Source organism: Coturnix japonica, chromosome W (assembly GCF_054131305.1).
Source record: "Coturnix japonica strain WE chromosome W, WE-NBRP24, whole genome shotgun sequence".
Taxonomy (NCBI): Eukaryota; Metazoa; Chordata; class Aves; order Galliformes; family Phasianidae; genus Coturnix; species Coturnix japonica.
In genome coordinates this window covers 13619144-13646005 of record NC_140701.1, presented here as the reverse complement: position 1 = coordinate 13646005, position 26862 = coordinate 13619144, and the positions used below count along the sequence as shown (strand labels likewise).

The 26862-nt window shown below is 49.3% G+C and overlaps 1 protein-coding gene across 1 annotated transcript in view; it reads left to right on the top strand.

Annotated features, from left to right (window-relative positions):
• The window catches only part of LOC146754534 (uncharacterized), a 329845-nt gene that overhangs the window by 5007 nt on the left and 297976 nt on the right, over window positions 1-26862 (top strand). The gene's annotated exons all lie outside the window — the stretch shown is intronic.

Here is a 26862-nt window from a genome sequence, read left to right as displayed (position 1 = left end):
AGGACTTTAATAAACTGGTTGGACCAACATTTGAACCGTTGCTTCTTAATCTCACGCCGGGTATACACATATCAAAGAACCTTGCCTCCCTCCTACAAATTGGAGCGAGACAAGCATGAAAAAGCAAACTAAACTAAAAAGTGATAAAAGTTTCCAACTGAAGAAAGCAACAAAGGACAAAGCCTTTGGAAAAGAACAGAGTAGGTAACAGGAATAAAAGCAGCACACAGAACTCATTTCTCTGGCTCACAATGTCTCTACCGCAGAAAAAACAAGTGACTTTGACAGACCTCACAAGAGAAGTATCTGCTGGATGCTCAGATATCTGCTTTCAGTCTACTTCCTCTTACCTGGAACAACCATGATTTCATTTTTCTTGGAGCGGATCCGCAGGAATGTGAGGTCATTTTGGGGATCAATGTCTCGCACGGTGCTCCTCGCCTTCATGATGAAGCTGAAGCTGTGCATTAGGCCAGTGTACTGAATGGTTGTGATGTTGTCCATAGCACGTTTGATAGGAATACCTGCAAGAAGCCACCATGAGGACAGCAAGAGTCAGTAACGCAGCTTTTAAAGCAACTGCCTCTGGGTATCACCATATCCAACTGCAGTGGCCACTGAACCTGAGTATGTGTTAGAGAGCTAAAACAGGAATGGGATCAGGAGTGCTCTTTTTAAACCTTAAAAGAAGAGTACGAGCAGAAATAAGACAGAGAGGATAAGTTCTGAAACCATAGATGAAGGTGAGAATAACCACTTAACTCTACTAGCATCAGTGGTTTACTTTTGCTTTATCAATTATTCATTTGAAATGTATAAAAAGATAAATAAAAATAAGTGCTTAGGGGGTGTGGGAATATCTGTCATGTTTTCTAAGGGTTATTTCTAGAAAACACTTGGTTTAAACTGACAATCACACAATTTTAACAAGCTGGACAGAACTACAGGAAAATCTTTGCTAAACAGAGACGCCAACTGGAAACAGTGCAACCACTATTCCCTGAAGTGCACGAGTGGTGTAAGTCATGATCTCAGAAAACAGACTGACAATACCTTCAGAATTAACAACAATGATTCCTTGCACTCCTTTCTGGCTCTGAATTCGCTTCAGCATTTCTTCTACCTCAGCCTGCAAAAACAGAAAGCACAAATCAAAAGATCACAGCTGCTCTTTGCCTTCAACAACAGCGTGCCTGAAAGTAAAGATGCGCAAAGATGATGCAAACAGACACTGCCTACACCTTTCCATAAAGCACTGCGTACTTCAGTACTATTTTCTCTGCCTTGGTCTTTTTAGTTGGTTTCCATCCATTTTGGATTTCAGGGGTAAGTTCTTTACAGAGAGAGCAGTGAGGTGCTGGAACAGCTGCCCAGAGAGGCTGTGAATACCCCATCCCTGCAGGTGTTCAAAACCACATTGGATGGAGCCCTGGGCAGCCTGGTCTAGTACCAGATCTGGAGGTTGGTGGTGCTGCCCGTGGCAGGAGGTTGGAACGTGATGATCCTTAGGCTTACTTCAACCCATGCCATTCTGTGATTCTATGATCTTTCAGAGCAATCTTCAGTTATTTGTGATTACAATCTTGCGCAAACTTGGAACTCTCTTTCAATCTTGTCCTCTCCTTCCCACCTTCCTGCAGCCCCGCAGATGAGCTCCTTATTGCTGGCTCACAGTGGAAAGACTTCTTAGACTGCTATGGCACAGGCATGCAGCAAAATCTGCATACACACAAATGGAATTCATGAACAAAACAGAACAATGCACATTCTACATGCAAAACTACCCTCCCTTTTATCAAACCGATGCTAAGAGGAATTAAAAGCATAAAAAATGAAAGGAAGAAGTGATCTACGCTCTTTACTTTGGATTATTATTGGTGTAGGGTTCACTACTTTGGAAAATCAACTCCTCCAAAAAATAAAAGAAAAGATGACTGAAAGCATCAGTTTGGAGGTTTGTGATTTCCTGAAAAGGAAACAGAGACGTGCTACACATTTCAGATCCTGCAAGACCTGGCACAGAACAAAAGGATCAGCTGAAGTTGGGGGAAAGGCCAGAGCTACCGGGGGCACCTGGCCAACAGGGCTGCATTTGCCCATGTCCCCCAGCTGGGAGAGGTGATTTATGTCAGTGAAAAACAAAGCATCAGCTCAGCCTAAGAACTGCCAGCAAACCTTCCACAGGGCTTTGGGAATGTAAGTAGTTCAGAGTAACACAGACTGCTGCTGTGATCAGACAGCACCACCTGAGCTTGTCTTGACAAAGCAGTTTTTATCCTATACAGATAAAAGCTGAGTTTAATCACTTTGAGCCCTTGATTCCTTCTGAATGCTGGACTGCTTCCATGTGGAAGACAAAGAAAGAGGAAAAAAAACCCAAACAGATAACTACAGGTTGTGAAAACGCTGAGGGATAATAGTGACACGCTGTTCCATCTGAAATAATTTCCTGCCTTCCCTGTAGATGCATCTAAGCCCAAAGTTGTCAAACACTGAATCACACCTCAACGAGTGCTTGGGTGCAAAGAAGAATCTACACAGAACTTCACTGACCCTAAATCTCCCCTACCAACCAGCAGTAACCTGACTCCAAGGAGGGAGGAGCTTCCAGGGGAGGGGGAGCTGCCCTGGCAGCTCGCTGCTGTTTGTATAGGGAAATCTCCTGGAGCTGCACACAGAGGAAACTCCTCCCCGACACCTCACTGCGCTTCTGCCATTCACCGGGCCAACAAAACATCACCCAGAAAAACATCACGTACCGAACCCGAGCACCAAACAGAACCTCAATCCCAACAAGAGACACACAGCAACTGGAAAAGAGATGAGCTTTGTGAAAGGAGAGCAAAACCTCTTCCTGTCAGACTCCTACATAAGCTAATGAAGACACAAGCTGCACATCAGTTACAGGATTCATCTAGAACGTGTGAGCCATGATCCCACAGCGCTGCGTGTCTTCATGAACTGCTTCAGTTCTCCACATACAGCTCACATCTCCATTGCCACACACACTGAACATGACGGTATCACCACCTGCTGTCCAGCAATGCCAACGGGAATCATCCTCCCGCAGATTTACAACTCAAAGGCCGTTCCGTGTTCCGCAGGACATGGCACTGAAAGAGCCGGGAACAAACGCGGCCTTTTCTCCCAACGTTCCTGTCGCGGCCCAACAGCTCGGAGCCACAGGTCCGTCCTGCGGGCACACAGCCCAACGCGGCAGGGCAGCACCCCGGCCTCCCCTGCATGGCTCCAGGTGGTGCCAGCCGCCCCCATCACCCCACGGCTCCCAGCAGCTGCCAAGTGAGCCCGCCCCGCCCCGCATCCCGGTGGCACCGCACAGCGCCGTTCCTCCCCATCAGGCCCGGCCTGAGGTGGCGGTGCAGGTTGTGTCCATGCTGCTGTGGGCCCCGAGCCGAGCAACGCGCAGCCAGCACCGCCAGCATCAGTCACACACGGTACTTCACCCACACACAAGGCAGCACACGCACTACAACCAACACGCAGCCCGGAGCTCCCTCCTCCCCACTCCCAGCGCTGCAATTCACACCATCCCACCCACACTTGAACTCAAGGGGAGGCTATCAGACTATCAGACCACGGCTGCACGCGTTCAGCTGGGCTTCCCAGGGCAAACAGCAACACATGGTGCATCAGAAGCTGAGAGAGCCATCAGGGGAGAGAGGCCAACTCAAGGGGCTGAGCACGGGGACACCCTTCTTCCTTCTGGGCTGCTTCCCCTCCTCTGGTTTCTTTCTATTGGTCCTCAGAGAGCAAGGAGATGCTCACAGCCTGTCACCAGCACTTACAGGTTGGCTGAAAGACCACCAGTTGGGAAGACCAACAAGGAAACAGGGGAATACCTGCACCATGTCAAGGGAGAGACGTGGAGCTGACTGCTTCATCGCCCTGTGATAGCCGGCCCGAGCGAGGGACGTTCTGACCAGCTACTGAAAGAGGCAGCACCAGTTTTAGAAAGTTTGGTTCGCTTTTATTGCGTACAAAAGGACTTGGCTTCTATTTATTACCCCGCCCCCACCCCAAAATGAAACCCCGGTGCCCAGGATTTCCACTTAGCAATCAGTCTCTCAGCCTCCAGTCAGACCCAAGGAGAAGCCTGACCATGGGGCTACATCACCTCCTCCCACTCCAGTCCCAGCCAGCCCTAATTCAACCTAACCCTACACTGGCCCTGGCCCTCAAAAGACACATCCTGAAGGAACGCAGTGTCTGCAGCTCCTGCCATATATCAAGTCCTGCACAGGTGAAGACCTCTTTGCTTCTAAAGCAGCACAAGCCCTTCCCTTCCAGTTCCCTTCCCTCCTCTGCACCGTCCATGACAGGGAAAGCACGGCCATGCCGAAAAACCGGACTGTTCAGTCAGCTGCCTTTGGTGCCACCTCCGAGGAAGCGTTGCAGGTTGTTCTGCTGTCCCTCGTGGATTCTTGCTCAAGCCCTCATCGTTGCTTTCTGCTTTCCTTCTCGGCTTTCTTCCTCAGCTGAGCAGCGCTTGCCTCGGCTTTCTTCACTCTCTCCCAAGTCTCAGTCCCCAAACTCTCTGAGTCCTACAAGAATCAATTAGGAAACACTCAGGAAACCTTCTCAGCTAACAACTGGCTGATGGCTTGCTTTGGGAGCTCAAGTCACCTTCCTGGGCATGTTGGGCTGCCAGAACTGGGAACCGCCTTCCTGACAGTCGGGCACACAAGAAACTCCACATCTGTCTCATTCCCCAAATCCCATGCAAACCAGAATCTAAAACCCTTTCCTACAAAGCGGTCCCTGCATGGGCAGGTGGACCCTCTGCCTGGCAGCTCATAGGGCGCAGAAGCAGCTGCAGGATAAGACGAGCTGGCACCTCCAGGCTGCTGGCAACAGCTACAGATGGTTCCCTCCCAGCCGGTTGCCCGTGCCTTTCTCTCAGCCCGTGAGAGCACCACTTACTGCCTTTGGGGACTTGGAAACTGGCAGCATGATGGCCAGCACAGAGAAGCTGCAAAACGGCTCCGTAAAAGAGTCTGTGGCGCAGCATGTCCTTCATTAGCGTGGGCTCAGGGATCTCAGATGGCCAGAAATGCCGTTCAGCAGCCATAGCGCAGACAGCCTGCTGCTCTACTGCTCTTATGGAGGCAACTTGCTGCGAGAGGGAAAAAAGAGGCACTATTTCTCTCATGCACACTGCCGGCACAGGCTGACTTAGAGAGCTGTTCTGAAGATATCCTTGGGCTACTGACCCAAGAACTAGGAAGGACACGAAACTCACATCTGCATTGTCTGTAACCGCCTGCAAGGAAGAGTCCTCACACTCAAGCACTGCCCCACTTGCAGCTGAGGGGAGGAGGAGCTGGAAAGGACAGGTGGACAGAAAAGAAGAGAAAAGCTGAAGAGGCGAGAATCAACTTCTCTCCGAGGCAGATCACACCTTCATGGCCACTCTTTTAGGAATGCTCACCATTCCTAATCCTAGCGTTAGGAAGATGAAAATTCACCACCTACCTTTTCACGCTCCTCGGGTACGTACTGAGGGCCGTGCCGTGGCTGTGCTGCACATCACCAGCGATGAAAGAAAGCACAAGATCTGTTGCAGACAGTGCCAGGAGCTGTGCTTGAACTACGCTTATGGTAAGGCACGCCTACCTTGCAGTGGCCACACTTTGGGAGCTCTGGGACACAGCCACGTGTTGCTCTCCTGAGTCCCAGCTCCATTTCTCAGCCACTCACACTCTGCTCCTCCATGTTCTGCAAAGGAAAAGTCCCAAGAGGGAAATTCAGTTCATCGCAGATGTCATCAAACCTCCGCTCTCAGGGCAGTCGCACTCATTGCTTGGAGTGAGCAACCAGCTGTGTGCTTACCCAAAGAGCAGCGGTTACTTTTACTTCAGTGTAGCAGCCAATGCCTGACTCTACAGTACGAACACTAACCTATGCCTAACTCTAAAATAACAAAAGGAACATATACCTAACTCTAAAATAACAACAGGAACCTATACCTAACTCTAAAGAACAAACAGGAACCTATGCCTAACGCTAAAACTAAACTGAACACTAACACTAACCTAACGCTACCATCAACAACAAAGAACAGAACAAGCACCTAACTCCAACAGGGAGAAGAAAGAACAGGGGGCCCACAGAACAGGAAGAGCAACAAGATGGAAGAGAAGATGATGTTAAATAATGCCACCCAGCAAACGCTGGGGGCAGGGGCCGCGCAGCAGGAAAGGAGCCGAGTGCCTGGACCAGGGATGGTGAAGCTGTGACCATGCCAAAGCGGGGCCTGGCACGGTGGTGTGGTGCCAGGCCAGCTATGCCGTGGGTGGATCCACCTCCATTGGCTAATCTGGAGGGGGATCCACCTCCATCGGTTCCTCTGGAGGGGGATCCACCTCCATCGGCTCCTCATGGGTGGTGGTCACAGGGCTGGTCCAGGCACGATGGAAGCGGGCTCCTTTCCCCTTCTTCCACTTGATGGTAATGGCGGGCCCCCTCCTCCTCTTCGGTTCTGGGGCCCCCAGCTCCTTCTTCCCACTTAAAACCTCACTACGATCCTCTCTCCCTCGCTTTGTGCTGGACATGGCTGCTACCTGCCCAGAACTCTCAGAGGTGAGTGAGCCGGGTGGGGCAGCAGCAACCAAGGTGAGAGCTGTGACATGGGGAAAATTCCAAAATGGCACCTGTGCTGCTGGGAGTGTCATTCCACATAGGATGAAGAGGGGGCTGGAGGGCAGGGCACAGCACGGGAGCTACAAGGCGCTCCCTGTGCCCAGCAGGCAGCCCTTCTCTCTCTCAGCAGCCAGCAAGAGGGCACAGAGGAGCCGGCCCTGAGCAAAGGGCCCTCAGCCTCCTTCATCCTCCCCCTCCTTTCATAAGGGAATCCCCCCTTGGGGCTGGGGCACCCACATGGAGACATGAAAACTACAACCTACTACTTTGCTTCTACAGCAAGACTATTGTACTGAAATACTACTGTACTTCAAAGCACCTGCAATCACACTACACTCGTTTTTAATATTAAACTCTCAAACTTCCACAGCAAATAATAACATCCGCTCACACAGAAAATGTGGAGAGGGCACAAAAGAGAAAAACCAGTCATGAAAATCTTTGTATTCAGACATTCAAACTAACAATGTATACTTTGCCTTTGCCTAACCGTACCATTCTGTGCTAGAAATACGATGTTCTGCTGTAGAGTATGATTTGCAGAGACCAAAAGCAGCTAAAACCTGCTCCACTCTGTAATTTTATCATCTGCTGATATTTGGTTCTTATCTCCCTTGCTTTCCAATTGCTCACTCTTTAGACACACGCAAATCACATGGTCAAGGATTACAAAAACACTGTTAGCCAAAAAATTTATGCTGGCAGAATCTTAACGTTAGAAATGTGTCTAAGTTGGTTGCAAAGAAGAAAGTGAAGAACAACACAGTAACCAAATATTAACAGATACATAAGGCTTCTCTCACACATCCTTAAAGCAGAACCGCCAGCCTTAATGAACTCTGCTCTTCAGACTCTGACTGAAATTCAAGTATTACGTGTAGCAGCCTGGATCTGGCAATAGTCAAAGCACCCTTTACCTCCAGCTCCTTAGCATCAAAGGACCGCAGATACTGCTGGGGCAGAATTTCATTGAAGCCTTCAAAAGAAGCTTGTGTCTGTTCCTCAGTGCCTCAGGAAAGTCTCCATTCTGCTACCAGCCTGGAAAAGACACAGAAGGATCATTTAAAACGGGCTACGCTAACCCAAGTTCATCTTTGTTAGTTTGTTTTGAAATGAACCGTAAGCAGTGTTAAGAAAAATGCTGGAAAGTTCTGGGGATAGAGCACTGCATAACTGTATTATAATTGTATTCCCAACCTTCACTCTGCGCAAACAATTTTAAGTTAAAACCCTATGTTTCCAACCACTCAACTATGGAAAGCATTTTAGGCTCCAACAGGAGGCAGCATCTACTCACTGTTGATATTAATGAGAGCACAGCAGTGCCTTGCTGTTTGGAGGAAGAAAAAAATGCAGAGCTGTATTCATCTAATATCTAATATCCTCCCCAGAAATCTCAGTCATTATCCACAACAAGGTAAAATCGAGGTCAAGTGCTACTAGTGAAGATAAGTAGGAGTGCTAGCTTACCAAGAAATGACTACGTCCACTTGGAAAGTTCCATATTTGTTTCGGTTAAAAATCCTTCGCAGATCAGATCTTAAGAAAGAGGGAAATTCTACGGCCACAGAAATAAAGCGCGCAGAAAGCCCACCTGTTGCAGACAGAGGAGTGAGCCTTGCTTAACCAACACTGCTTCAGCGCTTCCACTGCCATTGCTCCCGCCACAAGACATCAACGTCTGCTTCTAATGCGGCTCCACGATGGGATCACAGAATCACAGAGTTGTAGGGGTTGGAAGGGACCTCTAGAGATCACCGAGTCCAACCCTCCTGCCAAAGCAGGTTCCCTACACCACATCACACAGGTAGGCATCCAGGCTGGTCTTGAATATCTCCAGAGAAGGAGACTCCACCACCTCCCTGGGCAGCCTGTTCCAGTGCTCCGTCACCCTCACCGTAAAGAAGTTCTTCCGCACATTTGTGCGGAACTTCCTATACTGATGTTTCATCCCATTACCCTTAGCTCCTCCCCCGACAGCCTCTCCGTGCCCCCGCACTGAGGCCCGACCCCGTTCGCAGCACAGAGCCTGCTCCTCCCGGCCCCGCTCACTGGCCCCGCGCCGCCATGCCGCCATGGCCCAGAAGTGCTCTCCGCCGCCTTCAGGAAGCACTTCCTGTCACGTGGCTCAGGTCGGGCTGGGGCCTGTTGGGGGGGGGCAGTGAAGGGCCCAAAACTGAACACAGCGCTCGAGGTGGGGCCTCACCAGTGCTGAGTACAGGGGAACAGTCACCTCTCTGCTCCTCCTGGCAACACTGTTTCTGATGCAAGCCAGGATGCCGTTGGCCTTCTTGGCCACCTGGGCACAGTCGGCTCGTGTTCAGCTGAGCATCAATCAATACCCCCAGGTCCATTACCTCTACGCAGTCTTCCAGCCACTCCAGCCCAAGCCTATAGCACCGCCTGGGGTTGTAGTGGCCAAAGAGCAGGACCCGGCATTTGGTCTTGATGAACCTCATCCCATTGGCTTCAGCCCAGCTCTCCAGCCTGTCCAGATCCCTCTGTAGGGCCTCGCTACCTCCAGGCAGATCCACACTCCCAGCCAATTTGGTGTCATCTGTGAACTTACTGAGGGGTCACTAGACCATAGAAGGAGATCAGATTGGTCAAACAGAACTTGCCCTTCGTAAACCCATGCTGGCTAGGCCTGATCCCTGAGTCGTCCCGCACATGCCACGTGATCTCCCTCAAGACAACCTGCTCCATAACCTTCCCTGGAAACGAGGTCAGGCTAACAGGCCTGTAGTTCCCTGGATCCTCCTTACAGCCTTTCTTGTAAATGGGAAACACATTGGTGAGCCTCCAGTCTTCTGGGAACTCACCAGTCAACAAGGAGCGCTGACAGATGATGGAAAGCGGCTCGGCTATCACCTCTGCCAGTTCCCTCAGCACTCTCGGGTGGATCTCATCTGGCCCCATGGACTTGTGGCAGTCCAGTTGGAGTAGTAAGTCTTGACCATTTCTTCCAGAATCACAGGGGGGTTAGTGTGCTCCCCAGAAGATACCAGGTCAGAGAGAGGAGTACCCTGAGGATAAGTGGTCTGACTTTTAAAGACAGACGTAAAGAAGGCATTCAGAACCTCCGCCTATTCCCTTACAAACTCCATGATGTTCAATCCGTTATCTAGGCTGTCTTCCCAGATTGCCACACGTTTTAGGAAAGCCGAGTTAGTGTTCATACTAGTATTCATACTCACGTTCATGTTATCAATATCAATGAATGTACTTGTCATGGTTTAATATTTTTGTAATTTTGCTATCAGTATTCCACAGCATAACATCATATAAAGCATGTATAATTTTACTGAATCTGCAACTTACAGAAGAAGAATACATCTCCCAGAGAACAACACGATAGGTCATGGGACCTGGACACTGTATTAACTCGGTCGCAGGCTAGACTGAGGTCTTTCGAGTTCTGGCGTTCAGGAGAGTGTGTGGGAGCCTTCACCGTTTCGCCTAGATTTACAGTAGGCCTCTCGGATACGGGACTCATTCTCTTTCCTATTTTGCTTGATTCGTTTGCTCAGTTTTCAATTATATTGTATTATATTGTGTTATCCTGTATTTCGATATAGTATTTAGTAAATAAGTGTGCCTCCTTAGATCGTTGCCGCTGTTTTCGTTTCCTAATTAACTTTTTTTCCTTTCGGCCTAGGGCCCCTCTGGGGCCCACGGCCCCCTGTCACGGACGCAGGTGGATTTTCGTTCAGACCGTGACAGATTTTGGTGGAGAATGCGGGCAAACTGAGTTGCTGTTTTTCTGTTTTCTTCTGTTGCTCTTTTAGCTTTTAACAGAGCTGCAAGTTTTTTTTTCTGTTAAGGAGATATCTTAGGTTTGCGATTCTGCACCTGCGAGCTTGACCTTGAAAGTCACACTCCCTGCCTTGAGTGGCAGGGAGTGTGGAGAGACTTTGGAGAGACTTTTAGAAGACAGACATCTTTACTGTCATGGAGCTTTACTCCTGAACACTTAAAGAATCCTGAGTGTTTGACCGCATATTTGAGACAGGAATGTTGTGGCTCAGGCAGATCTAAGGAGGCACAAATGACTTGGGGCCTAGCTAATGCTTATCGGGCCTTATTCAATACCATTCCTGAGAGGGAAGATTTTGAGGTTGAGAGAGAGAGTCTCAGGGCCGAGAATGAGAGTAAGCAATCCAAACTCGACAATCTCCAGTCCGAGCACAACGCCCTCCAGTCAGAGCACAGTGCCCTTCAGTCTGAGTGTAACATCCTCCGGTCAGAGCACAACGCCCTCCGGTCCGGGTACAACACTCTCCAGTCCAAGTACGACGCCCTCCAGTCTGAGCGCAGCACCCTCCAGCCCAAGCACGATGCCTTCCAACCCAATTGCGACACCCTCCAGTCTGAGCACAACACTCTTCAGTTTGAGCATAACGCCCTCCGGTCCGAGAACAACACCCTCCGGTCCGAGCCCAACACTCTCCAGTCCGAGTACAACACTCTCCAGACTGAGCACAATGCCCTCCGGACCGAGCACAACACTCTCCAGACTGAGCACAATGCCCTCCGGTCTGAGCATAACGCCCTCCGGTCCGGGTACAACACTCTCCAGTCCAAGTATGACGCCCTCCAGTCTGAGCGCGGCATCCTCCAGCCCAAGCACAATGCCTTCCAAACCAACTGCGACCCCTGCAGTCCGAGCACAACACTCTTCAGTCCGAGCATAACGCCCTCCGGTCTGAGCACAACACTCTCCAGACTGAGCACAATGCTTTCCAATCCGAGCATAACGTCCTCCGGCTAGGGTACAACACTCTCCAGTCCAACTACGACAGCCTCCAGACTGAGCTCGATGCCATACAGTTCGAGCGGAACACTCTCCGAAACCAGCTATGTGCCCTCCGGGGTGAGCTGAATGCATTTAACCAACTACCAGGGGCACATGTAGTCCAATTTGACCAGCCACTGGGGGCACATGTAGTCCAATTTGACCAGCCACCTGGGGCACATGTAGTCCAATCTGACCAGCCACCGGGGGCACATGTAGTCCAATTGGACCAACCATCAGGGACACCAGATACAATGTTGGTTGCCCCTGTAAGAGGGCGAAAGGCAAAAGGAGTTTCAACTCAGTTAGAGAAAATGAAGAAGGAGTTAGAAGAGCGGAGGGAGTTAGGAGAGCAGGGGGACTCAGGAGTGCAGGGGGACCATTATTGATCGATCTTTAAAACTGAGTGAAATTCGAGATCTAAGAAAGGATTTCACACGTCAGCCAAAAGAACATATGGTCACTTGGTTACTTCGATGCTGGGACAATGGTGCCAAAAGTGCGTGGCTCGATGGCAGTGAAGCTCGCCAACTGGGTAGCATTTCCAGGGACTCACGCGCGGACAGAGGTATTGGCACATGCCAAAATCAGTCCTACACCCTATGGAAGCGGATGTTGATAGCGGTAAGAGATACATTTCCCTTTAAACGGGACTTGGAGCCTGAGAAAAAGAAATGGACCGATATAGAGAAAGGTACCCAATTTTTGAGAGAAAGTGCCCTGGTATAAATGCTATACAGCCCCCACTTCAATCGTAACGATCCAAACCAATTACATGATCCCGAGACAGTCTGCGTTCCACAACAAATGTGGCGTGACTTTACAAAGGCAGCTCCAGAAAAGCATGCCTGTGCACTTGCATTAGTATATGGCAAAGGGGAAAGGAAACCCCTTGTGAATGAACTAATTAGCAGACTTCAGGAACTTGAATTATTTATAAGCGCTACAGAAGTTAATCTGTATACTTCAGCCATTGTCAAAATAGTGGAAAGATTAAACAAAATAGAGGGAACACAAAGTGATATTATTGACAAATTGGCTAACGTGCCTGATGTAGATGAATCCATGGTGGTACCAGATGATGGAGACCAGGATTTCCATGATCGCCTATTGAGAAAGCTAAACAACATGAGTTCCTCTCGACCCGTATCATCGAAACCCTCAACCATAAAAAAGAGACATCCTCGTATTCAAGCAAATGACAACGATAAGACACCTCGTATTCAAGCAAATGATAACAATAAGACTACACGTCTTGCCTTGTTGTTTTTCCTCTGTAGTCATGGGGAGGACATGAAGAAGTGGTGTCATTCATCTACTTCTGCACTTCAGGCACGAGTGAAAGAATTACAATGTGAAACAATTACAAGGTGAACTCTTCCATGAAGGGGAAAGTTCCAGTTGCTGCAAGCCATCGAGGTAAACAATAGAGGGGCCCTGCCCCCAGCCAGGGGGGGGAAAGGGACAATAGAGTATATTGGACTGTGTGGATTAAGTGGCCTGGCACATCTCGACCACAGAAATATAAAGCCTTGGTGGACACTGGTGCACAATGCACCCTAATGCCCTCAAGTCACCAAGGGACACAACCAATATATATCCATGGAGTGACTGGGGGTTCCCAAGAATTGACTATGTTGGAGGCCGAAATAAGCCTCACTGGTAATAACTGGCAGAGACACCCTATTGTGACTGGTCCAGAGGCTCCATGTATACTGGGAATCGATTACCTTTGGAAGGGATATTTTAAGGATCCCAAGCTGTATCGATGAGCCTTTGGGATAGCTGCTGTTAACACAAACAATGTTAAGCAGCTGTCAGCTTTACCTGGTCTGTCAGATGATCTTTCTGCTGTGGGGTTGCTCCAGGTAAAAGACCAAGAGGTACCAATTGCCACCAAAGTGGTTCACAGATGGCAATACCGCACCAATAGGGACTCATTGCTCCCCATTCACAAGCTAATTTGCCAATTAGAAAATCAGGGAGTGATTAGCAAAACTCACTCACATTTTAACAGCCCCATATGGCCAGTGCGTAAAACCAGTGGGGAATGGAGGCTGACGGTAGAGTACCGTGGCCTGAATGAAGTCACACCTCCATTAAGTGCTGCTGTACCAGACATGCTAGAACTCCAGTATGAATTGGAGTCAAAAGAAGCTAGGTGGTATGCCACCATTGACATTGCTAATGCCTTCTTTTCCATCTCATTGGCTGCAAAATGTAGGCCACAGTTTGCTTTTACCTGGAGAGGTATTCAGTATACCTGGAACCGTTTACCTCAAGGGTGGAAGCACAGCCCAACAATTTGCCATGGATTGATACAAGCTGTCTTGGAACAGGGTAATGCTTCTGAGCACTTGCAGTATATTGATGATATTGTAGTGTGGGGTCATACAGCAGCAGAGGTTTTCAAGAAAGGGAAAAAGATAATCCAAATTCTCTTGCAAGCTGGTTTTGCCATTACGCGCAGCAAGGTGAAGGGGCCTGCCCAGGAAATCCAGTTCTTAGGTATAAAATGGCAAGATGGACGTCGTCACATCCCATCAGATGTGATTGACAAAATCACTGCTATGTCTCCACCCACCAACAAAACAGAGGCCCAATCTTTTCTGGGAGTAGTGGGCTTTTGGAAAATGCATGTCCCAAACTACAGCCACATAGTGAGCCCCCTCTATCAGGTAACACGGAAGAAGAATAATTTCTCATGGGGTCCTGAGCAGCAGCAGGCTTTTGAGCAGATAAAACAAGATATAGCCCGTGTCGTCGTGTTGGGGCCAGTACGGACGGGGCAGGATGTGAAGAACATCCTCTACACTGCTGCTGGAGAGAAAGGTCCCACCTGGAGTTTGTGGCAAAGAGCCTCAGGAGAGACCCGAGGCCAACCCCTAGTATTTTGGAGTCGAGCGTATAAAGGGTCTGAGGAGCGCTACACTCCAACCTAGAAGGAGATCTTAGCCGTGTATGAGGGGGTTCGGGCTGCTTCCGAAGTAGTTGGGACAGAGGTTCAGCTTCTTCTAGCACCTCGCTTGCCAGTAATAAACTGGATGTTTAAAGGACAGGTTCCCTCCACCCATCATGCTACTGATGCCACTTGGAGTAAGTGGATTTCATTAATTACTCAGTGAGCTCGAATGGGAAAACTCAGCCGTCCTGGAATTCTAGAAGTGATCATGGACTGGCCTGAGAGTAAAAAAATTGAAACACCACCTACAGAAGAGGTATCATGTGCTAAAGAGGCACCACCATACAATGAGCTACCAGAAAACGAAAAGAAATTTGCCCTATTCACAGATGGATCATGTCGTATTGTAGGGAAGCATCGCAGATGGAAAGCTGCTGTATGGAGCCCCACACGACAAGTTGCAGAGGCCACTGAAGGTAAAGGAGAATCAAGTCAATTCGCAGAGGTAAAGGCTGTTCAGCTGGCTTTAGATGTGGCTGAACGGGAGAGGTGGCCAATGCTTCATCTTTATACTGATTCATGGATGGTGGCAAATGCCTTATGGGGGTGGTTGCAACAGTGGGAGGATGATAATTGGCAACGAAAGGGTAAACCTGTTTGGGCTACTGAACTGTGGAAAGACATTGCTGCTCGAATAAGGAACATTGTTGTAAAGGTGCGCCATGTAGATGCTCATGTGCCTAAAAGTAAGGCTACTGAAGAACATAAAAATAACCATCAGGTTGATCGAGATGCCAAAACTGAGGTGGCTCAAATAGACTTGGACTGGCAGAACAAGGGTGAATTATTCCTAGCTCGGTGGGCCCACGAGACTTCAGGTCATCAAGGAAGGGATGCAACATATAAGTGGGCCAGAGACCGAGGGGTGGACTTAACTATGGACGCTATGGCTCAGGTTATTCATGACTGTGAAACATGCGCCATAATTAAACAAGCCAAGAGGATGAATCCTTTTTGGGGGGGAGGGCGATGGCAAAAGTATAAATATGGAGAGGCATGGCAGGTTGATTATATCACCTTGCCACAATCTCGCAATGGTAAGCGTTATGTACTCACCATGGTGGAGGCAACCACTGGGTGGCTCAAAACATACGCAGTACCCCATGCTACTGTCCGAAACACCATATTAGGTTTGGAAAATCAAATCCTGTGGCGGCATGGCACTCCGGAAAGAACTGAATCAGATAATGGGACCCATTTCAAAAATTCTCTTGTAACCACTTGGGCCAAAAATCATGGCATTGAGTGGATTTACCATATTCCCTATCATGCACCAGCTTCTGGTAAGACTGAACGATTCAATGGGTTGTTGAAAACTATGTTGAAAGCAATGGGTGGCGGAACATATAAAAATTGGGAGAACCATTTAGCTGAAGCCACCTGGTTGGTCAACACTCGAGGATCTAGTAATCGTAATGGTCCTAACCAATCCAGCTCCCTACGTACCGTGGAGGGAGATAAGGTTCCTGTAGTACACATAAAGAGCGTGTTGGGAAAAACAGTTTGGGTCCTTCCAGCGTCTGGAAAGGGCAAACCTCTCCGGGGTACTGTCTCATATGAAGCATGAATAATTTTACTGAATCTGCAACTTACAGAAGAAGACTACATCTCCCAGTGAACAAAACGGTCAGAGATTTGTCACGGGACCTGTACACTATATTATCTCACTGCCAGGCTGGACTGAGGTCTTTCGAGTTCTGGCATTCAGGGGAGTGTGTGGGAGCCTTCACCGTTTCGCCTAGATTCACAGTAGGCCTCTCGGTTACGGGACTCATTCTCTCTCCTACTTTGCTTGATTCATTAGCTCAATTTTCAATTATATTGTATTATATTGTGTTATCCTGTATTTCGATATAGTATTTAGTAAATAAGTATGCCTCCTTAGATCGTTGCCACTGTTTTCCTAATTAACTTTTTTTCCTTTCGGCCTAGGGCCCCTCTGGGGCCCACGGCCCCCTGTCACAGACGCAGGTGGATTTTCATTCAAACTGTGACAGTACTTTTCTCTATTCGTTCTATGCAGAAGTCTCCTTCAAAATCAGAGAGTGCTGAATGGCAGGGTATATAGAAAAGTTTAGGATAATTCTTAGAAGCGTGGGGACCCTCAGTGTTGTGGTATTTCACTCCTGAACACCTGAGGGATACTGAGAAATTAAGAGAGTATTTGAGTCAGAGATGGTGCGGCATACAGAGATCTAAGGAGGTAAACCTTACTTGTGGTTTGGCTTATGCATACCGTGTCCTGTATAATACTATTCTGGAGAGAGAGAGTTTCCAATCTGAGGTTCAAGCCAAAAATGAAAATCCCCAAGTCAACTCTGATCAGTCACAGGAGGCACCAGTAACAATATCAGTTGCCCCTGTGAAGGCAAGAAATGGAAACGGATGTCCATTCAATGGTTGAGGTTTAACAAATGCAAGAGTAGAGTCTTGCTCCTAGGAAGAAATAATTGCATGCACCAGTACAGGCTGAGGGAAGAGCTGCTGCAGAGGAGCTCTGCTGAGAGGGACCTGGGCGTCCTGGTGGATGACAGGTTGGCCCTGAGCCAGCAGTGTGCCCCTGTAGCCAAAAAAGCCAATGGCATACTGGGGTGCATTAAAAAGAGCGTGTCCAGCAGGTCAAGGGAGGTGATCCTCCCCCTCTACTCTGCCCTGGTGAGGCCTCATCTGGAATACTGTGTCCAGTTCTGGGCTCCCCAGTACAAAAAAGACAGGGATCTCTTGGAAAGAGTCCAGCAGAGGACCACAAAGATGGTGAAGGGTCTGGAGCATCTCCCCTATGAGGAGAGACTAAGCGAACTGGGTCTGTTTAGCCTTGAGAAGAGAAGGCTGAGAGGGGATTTGATCCAGGTTTATAAATACCTGAGGTGTGAGGGCAATATTGGCAAGGCTGGTCTCTTTTCAGTAATGCGTGGGGACAGGACTAGGGAAAATGGGCTGAAACAGCATAGGAAGTTTCACATGAATGTGCACAAGAACTTCTTTACAGTGAGGGTGACGGAGCACTGGAACAGGCAGCCCAGGGAGGTGGTGGAGTCTCCTTCTCTGGAGATATTCAAGACCTGCCTGGACGCTGAGCTGTGCAACGTGGTATAGGGAACCTGCTTTGGCAAGGGGGTTGGACTCCATGATCCCTAGAAGTCCCTTCCAACCCCTACAATTCTGTGATTCTGTGATTCTGTGTCCTCGAGTCTAGTATGAAAAGAAGGAGAAGCAGAGGAAGAGGCAGCAGAAGATCCAGGTGAGAGGTCTGTATCAGCACCGAGAAAGGCAAAAAAAAAAACAAAAACAACTAAGAGGCATAAAGAAGACAGAAGATACGAGGACCAACAGAGAAGACCACAAGTTTTTGAACTGATTACGACACTTCAAAACTACGAACAGCAGCTCCCCCCACTGCACCCTACAATTTCTGCCATCTCACAAGTAGAAAACCAACTGGATAAAATGCACAAGAAATCGTGACAAACAAGTACAAGTATCAGAAACGTTCAATGAAGAGCAGAACGATCAAGGAAGTCTTGATATAGATGCCCATGCACCCGAGAGTTGGGCTACTGAAGATCAGCAGAATAACAATCAGGTAGATTGATCTGCCAGAACTGAGGTGGCTCAAAGAGACTTGGACTGGCAGAACAAGGGAGAGCTATTTCTAGCCCTTTGGGTCCATGAGACCTCAGGCCATCAAGGAAGAGACACGACATATAAGTGGGCCAGAGACCAAGGGGTGAACTTAACTATGGACGCTATTGCTCAGATTATTCATGACTGTGAAACATGTGCCATAATTAAACAAGCCAAGAGGACGAAAACACTCCGGAGGGAAGGGAGATGGCAGAAGTATAAATATGGGGAGGTACGGCAGGTTGATTATATCACCTTGCCACGATCTCGCAGTGGTAAGTGTTATGTGCTTACAATGGTAGAGCCAACCACTGGGTGGCTTGAAACATATGCAGTACCCCATGCTACTGGGGTACTATTCAACACGGCAAAGTGCAAGGTTTTGCACTTGGGCCGGAAGAACCCCAGGCACCTGTACAGGCTGGGAGGAGTTGTCCTTGAGAGCAGCTCAGCTGAAAAAGACCTAGGGGTCCTGATAGATGAGAAACTTAACATGAGCCAGCAGTGCGCTCTGGCAGCCCAGAAAGCAAATGGGATCCTGGGCTCCATCAGGAGAGGGGTGGTCAGCAGGGATAGGGAGGTGATCGTCCCTCTCTACTCTGCTCTTGTGAGGCCCCATCTGGAGTACTGTGTCCAGGTGTGGAGCCCTCAGTACAAAAAAGATATGGAAATTTTGGAAAGGGTCCAGAGGAGGGCCACAAAGATGATCAGGGGGCTGGAGCACCTCCCCTATGAGGACAGGCTGAGGGAGTTGGGTTTGTTCAGCCTGGAGAAGAGAAGGTTGCGGGGTGACCTCATTGCAGCCTTTCAGTACCTGAAGGGAACTTACATCCAGGAGGGGAGTAAACTCTTCGAAAGGGCTGATAATAGCAGGACTAGGGGAAATGGTTTTAAGTTGAAGGAGGGAAGATTTAGGTTGGATGTTAGGGGTAAGTTCTTTACTAGAAGGGTGGTTAGGTCCTGGAACAGGCTGCCCAGTGAGGTTGTGGATGCCCCGTCCTTGGAGGTGTTCAAGACCAGGTTGGACGGGGCCCTGGGCAACCTGATCTAGTAAATGTGTATGTTTGGTGGCCCTGCTAGGCAGGGGGGTTGGAACTACATGATCCTAGAGGTCCCTTCCAACCCGGGTAATTCTGTAATTCTGTAATTCTACTGTCCGAAACACCATATTGGGTCTTGAGAAACAAATCCTGTGGTGACATGGCACCCCAGAAAGAACTGAATCTGATAATGGGACACATTTCAAAAATTCCCTTATAAATACTTGGGCCAAAAATCATGGCATTGAGTGGATTTACCATATTGTCTACCATGCACCAGCTTCTGGTATGATTGAATGATTCAACGGGTTGTTGAAAACTATGTTGAAAGCAATGGATGGCGGAACATATAAAAATTGGGATAACCATTTAGCAGAAGCCACCTGGTCTGTCAACACTCAAGGATCTAGTAATCGTAATGGTCCTAACCAGTCCAGCTCCCTACATACCATAGAGGGAGCTAAGGTTCCTGTAGTACACATAAAGAGCGTGTTGGGAAAAGCTGTTTGGGTCCTTCCAGAGTTTGTAAAGGGCAAACCTCTTCGGGGTACTGTCTTTGCTCAGGGACCTGGGTGCACGTGGTGGGTAATGGACAAAAATGGGAATGTCCAATGTGTACCACAAGGGAATTTGATGCTGGGGGAGTGCAGTCAATAATTTAATGTATCTATGTATATATTTGCATGTGTAGTGTATTTTAGTAATTATAGTTATACATTTAGTTATGTTACTTTTAATTGCACTATTTAGCTATCATAGTTTTACATAAGTGTATCTATGTATATATATTAACCATGATGTAATAATGTAGAATAAGGGGTGGAATGTCATGGTTTTGTAATTTTGTAATTTTGCTATCAGTATTCCACATCATAACATCATGTTAAGCATGGATACTTTTTATCTAATGTGCAGTTCACAAAAGAAGACTACATATCCTAGAGAACATCACGGTCAGTGATAAGTCACGGGACCAGGACGCTATATAATCTCATTCCCAGGCTGGAGTTCTTTCTCTCTCGGACTCTCGGAGAGTAGGAAGCGTTTCAGCCATGTCGCCTGAAGTTCATAGTAGGCCTCTCGGTTTTCGGGGACTCTCTCTCTGTTTCGTTCGATTTATTATCCTCAATTAATATAATATGTGTTATCTTGTATTCCGATATCATATTTAGTAAAATAAGTTTTTCTTCCTTAGATTGCCGCTGTTTTTATCCCATTCCCCTTTTCCCCCTCCTTTCCGGGCCCCGGGGGGGCCCCCACGGGGTGGCTTCCCCTGTCACGGGCATAGGTAAATCTAGGTAACCCATGACACCTTCCCCTCTCCTGAAGCTCACGTGGTCGGGCCGGGCCGCACCGTACCGTGCCACACCGCGGTGTCAGAGAAGGGAGGCACATTTGTTCCTGCTCCGCTGGGTTTGTTCCCACTGTCATGGAGTGAGCTCTAGAGTGAACTCCTTGACACTGCTCTCTCTACTTGTTTGCTCACAGGCACATTTTCATGCTTCATGAAGGCTTTCTAAAACCATTAGCAAGATCACTTGGGATAGGAGGAGGGGAAACAGTTTCAGGCGGAAAGAGGGAAGACTGGCTTTGGATGGGAGGAAGAAGGATTTGGCTGGAGGGTGGTGAGGCACTGGGATGTCTTGCCCAGAGAGGTGCTGGGTGCCCAGACATGCATTCAAGGCCTGGCTGGACCAGGCTCAGAGCAACCTCATCTGGAGGTAGGTGCCCTATTCCCCGCAGGGCGGTGGGACCGGGTGCCCTTTTGGGGTTCCTTCCTGCTCCAATCTTTCCGTGATTCTCTGGCAGGGAGTTGAGCTGAGGGACCAACTCAAGCAAGGCTGACAGGACTGCCCCGGACCATGGAGAAACCTACGGCTCACCTTGCGAACGGCTCTCCTTAAGTTCTTTTTCCCTGGCAGCTTCTCTATGAAGACATAATAAAACTTTATTTTGAAGGTCAGCCCATCAGTGAAGATCACTCCAACGTCCTTCAGGACCATGGCCATGTTCTCCCCATTCTGCAGGCAGCCGGAGAGAGCGATACGGTGCTTTGGATACAAGCCCGCACTCTCCACCTGCTCACAGAGGCTGCTGCGACCACCTGGCTCTGTTGCCTGTAGTTAAAGAGCACAAAACAACCTGAGTCATTTTATGCCGTGCTTTATTGAGGGCCCAGGAGCCTGAGGACTAGTGTCCAAAGTCAGAGTCCCGCACTATAAAGAAATCACAGGGTTTATATACATTTTCTTCAGGATTGCTTCGTCCTCATCTGTTATGTTTCCTTGGTTACAATCAGTTAAGACTATCCCACAAAGACCTGAGGAAATGTGTTGTACATTCTTCTCATCCTTCAATCTGTGACATTACAGGATGTTCCTGTTAGAGGCCCCCTTTCTGTTTACTATTCATTATCTCTAAAACGCTTAACCGCTCTACCATCACACCATAAATCTAAACCTAATTTTTAACATACATTGTGCTTTGTTCCTAAGCAAGATTTATTACTTAGATCTGTGCTCGGGTTCATAAGAAACACAACTTGCATTCCTAGATACGTGAGAAACACAGACTAGGCCTAACTACAAGCCTTAGCATGACTACTGCTACTATTATTTAAAGCACACTGTAGCAGCTGCACTTCAGGGGCTCCACCATCCTGTGGGCTGAGAAAATACCTGGGACAGTGTTGATGATACGGTTGCTGTTCCACCTAGAACTGGTTCTAAGGGACATCAAACAGAACGGCCCCGCGTTTGGATGGGCTCCTGCCAGGGGGAGGTCTGCTTCTGAGAAGGGATGTGGTGGCCCTCTTTGCCCCATCCACAAAGCCAGCAGAGCTTGAATCCCCCCTCCTACCTGGCAGGGACTCCCTGCTATAAGGGACTTGAGGTGGTGCACAGCTGTGAGGTTGCTGGCCAGGTGAAACACGGGCCAGCACAGGGTCACGGTACTGTCCTCCATCCTGATCTCCTTGGAGATGATGGATGATGAAGGAGCCAAAGGTAGGAATCCAGACCCCCTGCGAGTGGAGGAGGTAGAAAGGGCGGACACATTACGGGCTGGCTGGAGGAAGAGCTGGAGGTGGTCCTGTGTGGGGACAGAGCTCAGGAGCCCCCTCCTGCTGTTGAGAGGCACAAACCAGGGCAGCGGGGACGGCTTTGGGGCTGCACAGCCCTCTCCTTCCCCTCGCCCTCCCTCCCAAACGCAGCTCAGCAGGGAAAGATAGGGTGAGCTTCCTGCTGTGTGTGCAGGGGAAGACTCAGAGGAAGTCCAGGATGAGCCGGACAGGGCGAGGAGGAACCCGACAGCCAACAAATGCACCTTGTGTGTGGAGAGTTTTATTGACAAATGGCTAGCTGGGAAGGGTCACGTAGACACTGTGCAGCTGACCAAGCAGCCGTGCCATCTGCAAGGACAACGAGAGCAATGGGATGTGTGATGGTGGTGAGAAGTTGGCCGTGGTTTTGGGAACTCAGCAAGGGAGTAGCTATCAGGATGATAACTGCAAGTTACAAAGATATTGTATTGGGTGACATGGAATTGGGAACCAATGATGAGCTCTGCTTTTGCACTGTGTATGAGCTAATGATCTGCACTAGAAATGTACACATAGCCAAAGCAATAAAGGAGATGAGCTGATCATATGTCAACGACAGGTCTGGTCGTTTGCTTTTCTCCCGCCGTCTCCAACACTTGTGCACCAGGAGCTGCTCTCGTACGAAGGCGGCCACCGCATCCCAGATGGCAACTCATTCTGGAGATTAAAGGAAAAGCAGGTCACACTCTGCATCTGCCGCTTCCCGGCACCCCTCCCACTGCTGGGTGGAATGGAGGTGGCAGATGGAAAGTGCCATCTCCATCCCAAGACTGGCTGCAGCACCGCTCCCATGGTGGCTGTGGGCAGGTGTACCTTCAGTATCACTGCATGTCTGTCCAGAGGCACGGCTCACCATCAAAGAATCACAGAATCACAGAATGACCCGGGTTGGAAGGGACCTCAAGGATCATGTAGTTCCAACTCCCCTGCCTAGCAGGGCCACCAAACATACATATTTACTAGACCAGGTTTCCCAGGGACCTGTCCAACCTGGTCTTGAACACCTCCAAGGACGGGGCATCCACAACCTCCCTGGGCAGCCTGTTCCAGGACCTAACCACTCTCCTAGTGAAGAACTTCCCCCTAACATCCAACCTAAATCTTCCCTCTTTTAACTTAAAACCATTTCCCCTTGTCCTGCTATTGTCAGCCCTTTTGAAGAGTTTACTCCCCTCCTGGGAATATGTTCCCTTCAGGTATTGAAAGGCTGCAATGAGGTCACCCCGCAACCTTCTCTTCTCCAGGCTGAACAAACCCAACTCCCTCAGCCTGTCCTCATAGGGGAGGTGCTCCAGCCCCCTGATCATCTTCGTAGCCCTCCTCTGGACCCTTTCCAAAATCTCCATGTCTTTTTTGTACTGAGGGCTCCACACCTGGACACAGTACACCAGATGGGGCCTCACAAGAACAGAATAGAGAGGGACAATCACCTCCATATCCTTGCTGACCACCCCTCTCCTGATGGAGCCCAGGATCCCATTTGCTTTCTGGGCTGCCAGAGCGCACTGCTGGCTCATGTTGAGTCTTTCATCTATCAGGACCCCTAGGTCCTTCTCTGCTGAGCTGCTCTCAAGGACAACTCCTCCCAGGCTGTACAGGTGCCTGGGGTTCTTCTGGCCCAAGTGCAAAACCTTGCACTTTGCCGTGTTGAACCTCATTAGGTTCACCCGAGCCCAGCTTTCCAGCCTGTCGAGGTCCCTCTGAATGGCACCCGTTCCCTCCACCATGGGGCCGTCCTCGCTCATCCCGGGTTGCTCCTTGTTGGCGCAGGCCATGCTGGAGCTCATCCTTCAGATGTGTCTGCTCTGTACCAGATGCTCCTTCAGGATGCAGGACCCTCCTCCATGCTCTGCCTTCACCCCCCTCCCAGGTGGCCGTGTCACAAACGTGGCCAGCTGCCCATGATGATGCTGGCACTGCTGCCTGCCCCACCTGGCAATGCTGACCCATCTCTGCTTTCTCCCTCTCCTGGAGCTGTGAGTTGAGGGGTGACACTGGGGAGAGGATGGGGCTGGGATGTGTTGCTGTGGAGCTGTGCAGAGGAATGGATCTGGAGGGGGCAGGCTCAGGGTGCCCTATGGATGGCTAGAGTCCCCATGCAGCTGGGACAGGGGCTATGGCTTCTGTCCCCAGGGGACCCACGTCCTGCCCTGGGTCTCTTGGCTGCTGCCAGTCCTTCTCCTGCCCTGAGTCCTTGGGGACGAACCCTGCAGGGACAAGGCTCCTCCTTGCCAGTGCTGCCCTCTGCTGCCCAGTGAAGACCCTGATGGACAGTGACGTCCCGTGATGATCAAGAAATCCCTCAGCAAAGCTACACGCTGTGTGAAAATATGGGACGGTGATTTCTTCCAACAGTAAATCTGAGCCAAGGGTAGTGAGGCTTGCAGCAGTCAGCCTTGCCCCTGGGCCACCCAGCCCAAAGCTCAGTGGGGCTGGAGGGGTCTCATTGGCAGTAAGAAAAGGTAGGTGAACTAGAAACGTAATTGTCTCTGGACACTTGGCTGACAAGAGGGCATTCCACAAGATTGGACGGGTGGATTACCCACGGTCAGGTTAGAGAAATCAGTTAACTGGTGGCCAGAAGAAAAGCTCAAAAAGCTCAAGGAAAGCTGCTGCCTTTGCCCCCTCCAGCGCAAGGTGGGCAGGAGGTGGGGGAGGGCAGCGAAGGGTGGATGTATCAGAAAGCTTACAACAAAAGGAGAAGATCCTCGATTTAACACCTTCTGCCCCATCCTTGCCATTTGCCCCTGTGAGTCACCATCCAGTTGCCGAGAAGCCAGGGAAACACTTCTCTCCCTGGCCAGCCTGTGTGGATCGATCCAGCCAACCTGAGGCCAGCTTCCCTCACCTTAATGAAATCCCTTATGAAATACCCTTGGAAGGCTAAGGACACCCCCAAAAAGGAATCTAAAATTAACACTTGCTGGGTTACTCCCTCATTTTAACCATATGAACAAAGCCCCCAGAGGGCGAGTTGGGGTCTTGTTCTATTTCACAGAAGATCCCCATGGGACCTTGACTGAACACAGAATGGCTGAGAGCTGCCTTTACCCATTTGTGTTTTGTGACAGAAAAACCGAAGATGTGACCGTGCCGGAATCCTGAATATACCTCTGTGTCACATGTTCTGGTGTCATAGTATTATGTCTTGGTTTGTTGTGTTTGTGGGTTGTGATTGATATCAGTCCTTGGATCTGCTCAACTCCACCATTGGGCTCAGGGTGTTTTCAGCTCATCCTGTCTTTCGGGTGCTCCCTGCACAGTGACACCACCCCTTCTGATCCCTTCTGTCACCCCTTTTGGTCAAACTGGTGATGATTTGCATGGAAACCCTCCACAGTGCATCCAAATTGCCAACCAACTGGGAAATGAGCCAAGGGACCCACCTGATATCTGTTAGGTGTTCTCAGAAAAGAAATGCTTCATAAAGCCCTTGGCACTGATGCTGTTCTGTGTCACATCAGTTTATGGGATTACCCCCTGATGGTTCTTACTGTGGGGTATCCTACACACTGCCCTGTGAGAAGTTCAGCAGACTACCACACTTCTTGAACTTCCAAACCAGCATTTCTCAGCATTTGAACTGGTTAGGAAATGCTCGAGTGGAAAGTTCTCGAGACACTGAATCACCTTTGAGAACACTGCATGGTGTCACGGTGTTATCTAGATAAGTCTCTGTCTATGACAGGGGGGCAATAGGTCTTTGCCTCCCCGACCCCTGGCAAATGGGAAGGAAATAAGGGAAAGGGGTAGAGAGATGGGAACTCGGCTCAGGGAAACAAACAGAGAAGTGGCAACAATCTAAGGAGGAAAACTTTTTTGACTAATTACAATCTATTTGAAATTGAGACTAATCAATCAAGTGAAATAAAAGAGAAAGAGAGGTTTCCCACTCACTGCCAGGCAGTGAGAGAGAGAGAGAGCTAGCGTCACTTCTGTGACGTGTTTCCCTCTCTGACCGTGAGGTCCTCTGGGACGTGTAGTTCTTCTTCTCTGCACTCCACATGATGTTATGATGCGGAATACCAATAGCAAAGATGACAAAACCATGACAAGGATAAGAAGAAGTTCTGAGCAAGTTTGCTGATGATTCCAGTTTAGGAGGAACTGTTTCCTCCACCGAGGGTGGAGAGGACTTGCAGAGAGAAATGAGTACCAGATGGTCCATAAAGTATAACATGAACAAGTGCCTGATTGTGCATCTGGGTAGGGGCAACCCTGGACATACACACTGACTGGATATGGGACACTGGAGAGAAGTCTGACTGGAAAGGTTTGGGGGTCATGGTCAACATCACGTTGAATGTGAGTCAGCAGGGCACCCAGGCAACCAGGAAGGCCAACGGTCCCCTGGAGCACAGGAACAAGTTCTTGCTAGGTGGGTGATGGAAAGGATCGTCCCTGTCTGCTCTGCGCTGCTGCAGCCTCACCTGGAGCACTGGGTGCACTTCTGGGCAATGCAGAACATAAAGGACATCAAACTAGGGGAGAGTGTGCACAGGAGGGCACTGGAACTGAGAGATCTGAAGTTCAGAGTTTCATTGGAACTGACTGCTTGTTCAGACTGGGCCCTTCTCACAACCCACAACCTGTGATGAGACACATAGAGCTTAAGGGACATGAACCTCACAGCATCCTTGCACCCCACGCAGAGCCTGGGATCTTCTGTCCCCATGTCTTT